Source organism: Gossypium hirsutum, chromosome D03, assembly GCF_007990345.1.
Source record: "Gossypium hirsutum isolate 1008001.06 chromosome D03, Gossypium_hirsutum_v2.1, whole genome shotgun sequence".
NCBI classification, from domain to species: domain Eukaryota; kingdom Viridiplantae; phylum Streptophyta; class Magnoliopsida; order Malvales; family Malvaceae; genus Gossypium; species Gossypium hirsutum.
In genome coordinates, this window is record NC_053439.1 from 35,465,016 (window position 1) to 35,476,924 (window position 11,909).

The 11,909-nt window shown below is 35.8% G+C and overlaps 1 pseudogene; it reads right to left on the reverse strand.

Moving 5' to 3' along the window:
- Positions 1-2,186: 2,186 nt before the first annotated feature.
- On the reverse strand, positions 2,187-10,566 carry LOC107950713 (probable trehalase; annotated as a pseudogene).
- Positions 10,567-11,909: the final 1,343 nt, after the last annotated feature.

The following is an 11,909-nucleotide window of genomic DNA, read 5'->3' on the forward strand; positions in this document are numbered from 1 at the left end:
TTTGGTTACATAGTAAACATGGAATTCTTCTTTCAACAGCTTTTTTATTGTAAGGAACCTCAGGATCTTCTTTGTACTAAACTTACTGTTATCCTTTGGAGTGTTAGGAAATGCAGGAATTAGAAAAATCTTTGATGTATTGCCATCTCATGCTCTACACTTATCAAGCACTCTAACAAAGCAGTGGTCATAACTCAGAGGCCTTCTCGACGTCTGGCCATGGGGTTACTCAACTGCTTATATTCAACATTGAATTCTCCACTATTCAATTCCATCACAAACAAGTTTGCTCAACTGCTTATATTGCTTGAGAAAAAGGGCAGCAGAAAAGCGAAAGCCTAGCTGAATGGGATATGCTCTCTTGTAAACTTCATGCAATCAGAGAAGTCCTTCGTGATGCACCTCAGATTAATAACTCCTTGGGACTCAAGAATCCTCAAAACTATAGCATTGGAAATACCAACCTTGGATTGAAGACATTAGGAAAATGCTGAATCTCGTTCACCAAGCGGCTCTATTCTTGGAAAATTTATAAATGATTAAAGGCTTAAGGGTGCAAAAAATTCTCAAACTTTTTAAAAAAACAATTAAGTCTTTTTTTTTTTGCACTCATTTGGGTACTTGAACTTTCAAAATGCATGAAAAAGGCCCTCAATGCTTTTTAGAAAAAAGCAATTAAGCCTCTGCTTTTTTTTTTGCACTCAATTGGATGCTTGAACTTTCAAAATACATCAAAAATACTCTCAAACTTTTTCAAAGAAAAAACAATTAAGCCCATGTTTTTATTAAAAATTAGAAAAAAATTATAAAAGATTAAAATCAATAAAAGCTATAAATATTATTAAATTTTAATAAAAAATTCAAATATTAAAAATTAGAAAAATATAAAAATCGTAAAAATTATAAAATATATATAAATATAAAAAAATTATAAAATTTTATTAAGTCGTAATAAAATTATTATACAAAATGTAAAGAAATATAAATTTCGTAAAAAAATTATAAAAATTATCGTACCAAAAGAAGCATTTTATAATTTTTCTATAATTTTTATTGATTTTTATATTTTATCATTTTTCACCACATGCCACGTGTTGCGACACGTGATGACTTTAATTGAAAAAACTGGGGGTTGTTAATTTTTTTAATATTTTTATAAAATTTTACAAATTTTTATTTTTTTACGATTTTTATAAAAAAATTCAAATTTTTAATAAATTTAATTTTTTTTATTTTTATTAAAATTTAATAAAATTTCTAAAATTTATTATTTTTTATAAATTTTTTCTAATTTTTAATAAGAGCAGGGGCGTAATTATATTTTTAAAAACTTTTGAGGGTCTTTTTGTTACATTTTGAAAGTTCAAGTACCCAATTGAGTGAAAAAAACAGGTGCGTAATTGCTTTTCTTGAAAATGCTTGAAAGCCTTTTTGATGCATTTTGAAAGTTCAAGTGCTCAATTGAGTGCAAAAAAAAAAGCTTAATTGCTTTTTTTGAAAAAAAGTTTGAGGACTTTTTACACCTTTAAGACATGATTAAATTATAAATTAGCATAGGAAAAATTATGCTTTGCCCCCAAAAATGAAAAAAGAAAATTGTATTTAATTCTTTAAAAAATATAAAATCATAAATAAATACATGATAAAATCTATATTTAACCTCTCAAAAATTTATAATTCAAAACTATACAATAAGTGCAGCAAGATGGAGAACATCCTTTGATTTTATAGGATATTATCTAACCTTGTTTTATCTATGAATCATTTTCATCAAATGTGCATGGAATAATAATTTAACACTTTAAAACTTTTTTCAAACACTCATTTGAGTTTAAATCGTGTTATTTTTAGCTTCACCCTAATATTGTATAAAAAAAATTGATATTCATCAAATCAACCTTACCATTACCATGAATAATATATATTGGTGGGAGGGGCTTGTACTTTTTCCATTGTTTATATTTATTACTTTTATTTAATAATTTAATTGAGTCAATGAAAATTGAGAAAATATGTGCACAAGTATAAAAATTCAAAACATAAAATCTTTAACTCTAATTTTAGTATTTTGATGAAAGCCATATTTAGTTCATGTGTCTGGCCTTGGAACACGGTGGATAAATGTCCATCGGGAATGTCCTATGATTGCTTCCGTTTTCAAGTTTGAACACAAAAAAAAATCGCACTTAAGAGGGCCAAAAAGGAATTGCATTTCCATTTACACGCTTTTTGGAAACATTAACCTTGTTTTGTTACTAGCATTATTAATATGCCTAAAAGGCTGGAACCCATTTTATTCCCTAGCTCAATCGCAGTCAATCTTTTTGTCTTTAGGCCATCCAAACTCCTCCAAGAATGCCAATACAATTCCATTTGACCAACCAAAACCAGTCTGGGGTGTGTATTCTCCACCACCCCCAAACTCACCACATTTTTCCACATCATATTTCTCATGCATTGCCCCTGTTTTCTTGTAGGCAACGTAATTTGTTTTGATCCACCTCTCAGCTATGTCTTTTGCCACTGCCCTTGCTTCCATTGATGCAGATTTTGATAGACCTTCAACTATCATATGCTGAAGTGGTGCCCAGCCATTTGGGAAATCCCTGTTGCCATTTTGGAATGTTAATGGCTATAGTATTTATTATAATATGTTTCAAGTGACTGAAGACATTTTTACTAACCATTGTTGGCCTGAATTTGTTAAAGAGGTTGCAATCCCAGCAGCACAAAGCAGGCCTGAGTTTTTAAGACTTTTTGTGACCTTTTCCACCAGATGAATATCTTCACATAAAATGTGTCAAAAGATCTTTTTTAAAGCTTTCTTCCATTTCAAGTTTCAAGATGTAAGATAAATAGAACCTACAAACCTGAGTTGAACAAATCAATCCACAAGGGAACAAAATTTGAAGCAAACACCTTCTGGTTTTGGTTCTCAGCTTTCCAAGTTTGAGGTTCATGTTGGATCATTATCAAAATTCACTAAACTTTAAAGAATGTTATTAGATAGTGCAAAGTATCATCACTTTACAAACTATGGAACTTGGAGACAACCTCACAGTCAGCACCATTATTGAGCCAATAATCTAGCCATTGTCCCATGTCTTCATTCCAAAAAATAGAGCTGAATGCCTTTTGTCTTTTCTGAGAAGCTCTCAGGAAATCCTCAGTGATAGCGTTCTCCCCAACAGTTTTTGCCAAGAAGGCAATGTCAAGTTCCATCTAATATCAAGAAATGAACAGCATTTGGTCATTAAATCCATGGGAGTACCACCTATCTTAGGATTTCTCGAGACAAGTATTAACATACTCTTAGTATGAATATATTTAAATCAACAGGTAAGATTGTTGTTGTGGACAAAGTTGTAAAATCAGAAGAGTTCCTGCAACATTAGAATTAACCACAAAAATCATTAGGGATGGTTCTTCAGTTAACCAATAGCATCATCTACATACAATAGTATATACCTCATCCATCTTGTGCTGAAATCCCATCCAGATTCAGCAGTCGAAGCCAGCTCTCAGTAAAATTGTTGTTTCTCAGAATCATTCAAGAACTTGGAAACAAGTTCTTCATCCTGACAGATAAAGCAAGCAAGTCAAAGAAGTAAAAGAAAAGGAAAAAAAAGGGAACATTGGCAAGGTAGGCAACATGGAGTGAAGAACACACAATGGTTGATGATTCCGGCCTCGGCTTGTTCCACATTGCATAATACCGATTCAAAAAGTGATTACACTGCTCAGCATCACGGATAATCAACTCATGTATATCTATACGAAATCACAGAATGTAAAGGAGGAAGTTAAAAAGCTTATACAAAGAAGCAATTGTTCATCCAAATAAAGTAAACATAAATAGTTCTACCTGAATTCCAATATCGATATTCTTTAATCAATGGTGGGAGAGATTTCTTAACGAATTCGACATCACCAGTCCGATTATATATCTCATAGACCATTGCACTCAAAAGAGGAGGCTGGCTGCAAAAGGGACCTTGAAGCTATTGTTAACATTAATGGAAGACAATTAATAATGGTTGCCATTAACATTAATGGGAGACAATCAATAATGACAACCACCAACTTTGGAAAAGTGGCAAGGGATAATTTTTTTTGGTCCTTGAGATAATGGGCTATTTATTGTTTGGTCCTTGAACCTCAACTATAAATAGGCCTTCTCATTTCTCATTTCAATTCATCCCAACCAATCTTTCTCTCTTAGTTTTCTCTCTTCTCCCATTTGAGAATTCTATTTGTTTGTAATATTTTGGAGATAGTAAAGTTATCATCTGGTTTTAGTAGCCCGAGGACGTAGGTATAATTTACCGAACCTCGTTAAAACTCTTGTGTTCTTTTTGTCCTATTTTTCTTTCAATATTTGAGGGTATAATAGTAGTATTTAATTGTGCTATTAAATTACGTTAGAAGGAATATTCTGACTAAGGAAAGACTTGGTATTTAAGAGATCCTTGTGATCCACCTCTCTTCCCTGGGAATTGAACTTTGTGTGATTTTTTAGTACAATAATTTACACGCTTCCGACCCTATTGGAACAACAAGTGGTATCAAGAGCCGAAGGTTAATCGTCGTATGCTCTGTGGTTGCAGTTTGAACTGATCTTCCACATCAGAAAAGATTTCCTTAAGTATATTGAAAGATTATGGAGAAAATGGTTAGTGTAGGAGCTTCAACATCGTCCATGTGGACAAGACCGACAATTGCAAATGCAAGACTGGCCGTGGAGATCTTTGATGGCACAGGCCATTTTGGTATGTGGCAAAGTGAGGTTCTAGATGCCCTTTTTCAGCAAGGTCTAGACATTGCCATTGATGAAGAGAAACCAGATGATGTACAGGAGAAAGATTGGAAGGCGATCAATCGGTTGGCATGTGGCACAATTCGATCATGCCTTTCTCGAGAGCAGAGGTATGCCTTTTCAAAGGAGACTTCTGCAAATAAGTTGTGGGTGGCACTTGAAGAAAATTTTTTGAAGAAAAACAGTCAAAATAAGCTCCACTTGAAGAAAAGACTGTTTCGCTTCACATACGTCCCAAGTACCACAATGAATGATCACATCACCAAATTTAATCAGTTAGTCACTGATTTGCTGAATATGGATGAGACATTCAAAGATGAAGATTTGGCTTTGATGCTGTTGGGGTCACTTCCTGAGGAGTTTGAGTTCCTAGAAACTACTCTTCTTCATGGCAGGAGTGATATATCTCTGAGCGAAGTCTGTGCGGCCTTATACAGTTATGAACAGAGAAAGAAGGACAAACAGAAAAACTCAATCAGAGATACAGAAGCTTTAGTAGTCTGAGGTCGTTCATACACTCGGAAGAAAACTCAAAAGGGGAGATCAAAGTCAAAGTCCAGACTCGGGAAAGATGAATGTGCTTTTTGTCATGAGAAAGGCCACTGGAAGAAAAATTGTCCAAAGCTGAAGAATAAGGGAAAAGCTGTTGTAGATGCTTGTGTTGCAAAGCATGATACCAGTGACTCTGAACTATCACTGGTTGCATCATCATCGTTCCATTCAGATGAGTGGATATTGGATTCGGGTTGTACCTATCATATGTCCCCTAACCGGGAGTGGTTCTTTGATTTAGTAGAACTAAATGGAGGAGTTGTTTATATGGGCAATGACAATGCTTGTAAAACTGTTGGGATAGGTTCAATCCAATTAAAGAATAAAGATGGATCAACCAGAGTTCTGACTGATGTTCGGTACGTGCCCAGTTTGAAGAAAAATCTCATCTCATTGGGAGCCCTGGAATCCAATGGTTCAGTTGTTACTATGAGAGATGGGGTTTTGAAAGTGACATCTGGCGCACTTGTGATATTGAAGGGCATCAGGAAAAATAACTTGTATTACTACCAAGGTAGTACAGTTATTGGAGCAGTCGCTGCAGCTTCCGGCAACAAAGAATTGGACTCAATACAGTTGTGGCATATGAATTTGGGACATGCCAGCGAAAAATCCTTGCAAATTCTGGCAAAGCAAGGATTGTTGAAAGGTGCAAAGGCTTGCAAATTAAAATTTTGCGAGCATTGTGTTCTGGAAAAGCAAAAGAGAGTGAAATTCGGTACTGCTATCCATAATACAAAAGTTATTTTGGAATATGTTCACTCAGATGTGTGAGGGCCTTCCAAGACACCTTCATTGGGAGGAAAACACTACTTTGTTACTTTTGTTGATGACTTTTCCAGAAGAGTTTGAGTGTATACCATGAGAACTAAGGATGAAGTGATTAGAGTTTTTCTTAAATGGAAAACTATGATCGAAAACCAGACTGGCAAGAAAATCAAGCGGCTTAGGACGGACAATGGAGGGGAATATAAAAGTGATCCGTTCTTCGATGTGTGCCAAGAGTATGGTATTGTTCGACACTTCACAGTTAGGGATACACCACAGCAAAATGGATTGGCAGAGCGTATGAATCGAACATTGCTGGAGAAAGTTCGATGTATGTTGTCCAATGCTGGGTTGGGCAAGCAATTTTGGGCTGAGGCTGTCACATACGCTGGCCATCTTGTTAATCGTTTGCCATCATCTGCATTAGAAAGAAAAACTCCTATGGAGTTATGGTCTGGAAAATCGGCTACAGATTATGATTCCTTACATGTGTTTGGATCCACTGCATATTACCATGTGAAGGAGTCAAAGTTAGATCCGAGGGCAAAAAAAGCTCTCTTTATGGGAATCACTTCTGGAGTGAAGGGATTTCGTCTTTGGTGCTTAAGCACAAAGAAAATGATCTGTAGCAGAGATGTTACCTTTGATGAATCTGCCACATTGAAAAAGGTAGCAGATAAAGATATTCAGACGAGCAATACTCCACAGCAGGTGGAGTGTACTCCAAAACAGTTGGAGTTTGAGCAGATGGGGATTTGCCCAGTTAATAAGTCTAATTCTCCAGCCACAATGGAGGAATTAGAGGTTGAAGAGGTTCTGACCCAAGAACCACTAAGTACACCAGAACCAGTTGCAGTTGCAAGGCCACGAAGAGAAATTCGTAAACCTGCTCGATTTACTGATATGGTGGCCTACGCCCTTCCCGTTGTTGATGATATTCCTATCACTTATCAAGAAGCAATGCAAAGCTTAGAAAGTGATAAATGGAAAAGCGCCATGGATGAAGAAATGCAGTCTCTCCTGAAGAACAATACTTGGGAATTGGCGCAATTACCGAAAGGTAAAAGGGCAATCGGATGCAAGTGGGTATTCGCAAAGAAAGATGGATCTCCTAGCAAGAAGGATATTCGCTACAAGGCAAGATTGGTAGCTAAAGGCTACGCTCAGAAGGAGGGAATTGACTACAATGATGTATTTTCCCCTGTTGTGAAGCATTCCTCCATTAGAATTTTGTTGGCCTTGGTAGCACAGTTGAATTTGGAGCTAGCTCAACTTGATGTTAAGACGGCTTTCTTGCATGGTGAGTTAAAAGAGGAGATCTATATGACTCAGCCTGAAGGATACACAGATGCTGGTGGTAGAAATTGGGTTTGTAAGCTGAACAAATCGCTATATGGATTGAAGCAATCCCCGAGGCAGTGGTACAGGCGATTTGATAGCTTTATGAGAAGGCAGAAGTACACAAGAAGCAAATATGACAATTGTGTGTATTTGCAGAAGCTGCATGACGGATCTTTCATTTATCTACTCTTGTATGTTGATGATATGTTAATCGCTTCGACGAGCCAAAAAGAGATAGATAAGCTGAAGGCTCAGTTGAATCAAGAGTTCGAGATGAAAGATCTAGGTAAGGCCAAGAAGATTCTCGGCATTGAGATAAGTAGAGATAGACAGAGAGGCAAGCTTTGTTTGAATCAGAAGCAATATTTGAAAAAGGTATTACAATGTTTTGGTGTAAATGAAAACACAAAACATGTAAGTACCCCACTTGCTTCTCATTTGAAACTTAGTGCTCAATTATCTCCGAAAACTGAAAAAGAAAGAGAATATATGGCAAAAGTCCCATATGCTAATGCAGTTGGGAGTTTGATGTATGCGATGGTGTGTACGCGGCCTGACATTTCACAAGCTGTTGGAGTTGTGAGCAGGTATATGCATGATCCTGGAAAAGGACATTGGCAAGCTGTGAAATGGATTCTACGGTATCTTCGAAAAACCGTAGATGTTGGTTTAATTTTTGAGAAGGATGAAGCACTTGGTCAGTTTGTAGTTGGATATGTTGATTCCGACTTTGCTGGTGATTTAGATAAACGTCGTTCAACTACGGGGTATCTGTTTACTCTTGCGAAAGCCCCAGTGAGTTGGAAGTCTACCTTACAGTCTACAGCAGCTGTGTCTACTACAGAGGCAGAATATATGGCAGTTACAGAAGCTGTTAAGGAGGCTATTTGGCTTAATGGATTGTTGAAAGACTTAGGAGTTGTTCAAAGTCACATAAGTTTATATTGTGACAGTCAGAGCGCTATTCATTTAGCGAAAAATCAAGTCTATCATTCAAGAACCAAGCATATCGACGTAAGATATCACTTTGTGCGGGAAGTCTTTGAAAAAGGAAAAATTCTACTTCAGAAGATTCCGATAGCAGATAATCCCGCAGATATGATGACCAAGGTGGTAACAACAATCAAGTTTAATCATTGTTTGAACTTGATTAACATCCTGAGAATTTGAGCACCTTCAGGTGTATGGCGCTCGAGAGCGCATTTGTAGGCACTACAAAAGATAGCTTTATCGAATTTGGGGAGTTGAAGGAAGTGTGTGAAGATGTGATTATCCTAATCAAATCTTCAAGGTGGAGATTGTTAACATTAATGGAAGACAATTAATAATGGTTGCCATTAACATTAATGGGAGACAATCAATAATGACAACCACCAACTTTGGAAAAGTGGCAAGGGATAATTTTTTTTTGGTCCTTGAGATAATGGGCTATTTTTTGTTTGGTCCTTGAACCTCAACTATAAATAGGCCTTCTCATTTCTCATTTCAATTCATCCCAACCAATCTTTCTCTCTTAGTTTTCTCTCTTCTCCCATTTGAGAATTCTTAAGGAATTCTATTTGTTTGTAATATTTTGGAGATAGTAAAGTTATCATCTGGTTTTAGTAGCCCGAGGACGTAGGTATAATTTACCGAACCTCGTTAAAACTCTTGTGTTCTTTTTGTCCTATTTTTCTTTCAATATTTGAGGGTATAATAGTAGTATTTAATTGTGCTATTAAATTACGTTAGAAGGAATATTCTGACTAAGGAAAGACTTGGTATTTAAGAGATCCTTGTGATCCACCTCTCTTCCCTGAGAATTGAACTTTGTGTGATTTTTTAGTACAATAATTTACACGCTTCCGATCCTATTGGAACAACAGCTATTAGATAGTTGTACAAGGCAATAAGCAATTAAGACTGTAAAAACTAGTAGTAATTTACATTGTTTGATCTAATGTAAAATATGAAAAGCAGAATTACAAAGTTAAAAGAAAACCCATTTTCATTTATTCCTAAAACAATGATAAGAAAATAACTGAAAAGCATTACCTTCGATTGGTATAATAGGCTCTAGCACCATTAAGAACATGACCATAAGTGTCTAGCATGAAAATGAGATTAGTCACTATTGCTTTTGCAGTCTCGTACATTTTACTTGCCAGCAGGCCTCTGCACAAACATATTAAACATCAATCCCCATTAAGATTTTAAACTAAGGTATGTTGATTCCTTAAAAACTCCAATAAACTGTGAAGCCACATGGAAGCAATTTCCAAGAGAATATTCCTTTATGATCCTAAAACTAAAAACATTATGATGAAGTCAAAAACTAACCTGATAACCCAATAAGAATCCCAATAATAAACCTCAGTGAAACGTGAACCAGGAATTATTACAGGCCTTGGCAAAGGAAGCAGAGTATGCAATTCAGGATCATGAAGAACCGAGCTCGAAACTTTCCTGCTAAAATTCTTCCATAAAGCATGGACTTCCAATGCCCAACCTCTCACCTCTGGGTTCTCCACCTTGGGCAAAAAGCCATGCGGCTCAGGTACAAAATCCACTGGCTCAGCATATACAACATCATCCCCTGCATCATTAAAGTACTTCCCGATAAACCCTTCAAAATCCTTAACAGAAACTGACCCATTTTCCGTCTTGGGATGTTTATCGAATGCTTCCACGGTGGTGGAAAGATTAGACTTTAACGACAAGTCTACATAGTGTTTAGGATCAAAATTCGATTTCCCATAAGTTTGCAAAGCAGTTTCTTGGACACGTACAAGGAAACTTAGTAAGGGTGTTACAGGGATTACGGGACCCGGACCTTTGGTACATGATGATGGAGGTGAAAGTGGGTTAGTGAGGGCCATTGGAGGCAGCGACTGTGAAAGAATGAACACTGAAAAGAGAAAAAGGAAATGCCTTTTACGGTAGGTGTGGTAAAGAAATGGGGCCATAATGATGGGTAGAATCGAAGGAGATTGAACGAGACATGGATTAACGCGTGTTGAATTTTAAGGATCTGAAAAAAAAACAAAGTAAGAAAGGACGGCCGGTAATGTAATCGCAAAACGACGGTAATCAGGATTTACGATAAGGACTAAGCACGTGGACAACCACTGTAACATTGATATATAGGCAAAAAAAAAAAAAGCCTATACAACATACATTGGATTTGTGAGAGTTTGAAGTTGACTACGACTGTGGACAATGGTTAGCCAAGTGGATGAATGTAATTGCTGGTTAATAAAGAAATGGTGACAGTCATGTTCTTTGAAAATATTCGGAATGGCGTTTGTGTACATATTGATAAAATCAAAAGAAGGGATATTAGCATATATTGAAACTGGGGAAGAAAGGGAATTCGATGGTGAATTCTCCCATGGTTTTTGGATTTTGGTTAGAATGTAGGGGGTAGAAAGTAATATTTATGTTCTGAAAGTGATATGTATTAGTATTTGTGTTTGTTTTCATATCAAAATTTTGTATCAATAGATATAAATAAAATATAATATTTATATAGATTAATATTGAGACAAACAATTTACAATATATCGAAATTATTGAAATATGCATAAATTTAAAAGATATAATATACCAAAATGTATGTACTAATCTGCACCATACAGATAACCATGATTTTGGTATTCTAAGTTGTTTAGCTAGATAAGAAGGTTATATTTTTGGCTCCTCAAATTTCAGCTCGATGGTTCGCACGGATGTTATTGACCCCTTCGGTAAAAGCATATTTTTTATTTGGAAACGATCAGTTCTCTCCTCTCGATCTTGTAACGATCTGAAAGTTGTTGGTGTTGGAGAAATTCGATTTCAGGACTTTAATTCCGTAAATCGATATTGTAAATATTTTTATTAAATATTTATGGAGTTATGTTCTAGGTGAATTAATTTTTGGATAGACAAGTTTATCGAATTAATGATTAATTAAGGTACAAGAATCAAATTGTAAAAGTAGTAAAAGTTTAATTGCTATAGACTTTTAATTAAGAAATGAACCAAAGGACTGAAATAGCAATTAAACCATGTCATTATACTTATTAGCAAACATGGGTCATTAAATTGATTAATATAATAGGGTAAAATACCAATAAAAGCCTCTTTTTTTTAAATTACTGAAATGGGCCAAGTAAAAAATTAATTACCGGAATGGGCCAATTTCCCCGAAAACGCGTCCACATCAACATGTTGTTAGGTGACAAAGTATGAAAACGCTTCCTCAAGGAAGCGCTTTGTCCACGTGGACAGAAAACGTTTCCTTGAGGGCGCGCTTTGTGTCCACGTGGACAAAGTGCTTCCTTGAAGAAGCGTTTTTCCCGTGTCTCCTGTGTTAGGGTCAGGGTTTTGGATTTTGGGTTTAGGGGTAGGGTTTTGGAGTTTTTGGGTTTTTGGGTTTAAAGAAAAAATTAAATAAATAAGGGTTTAGGGT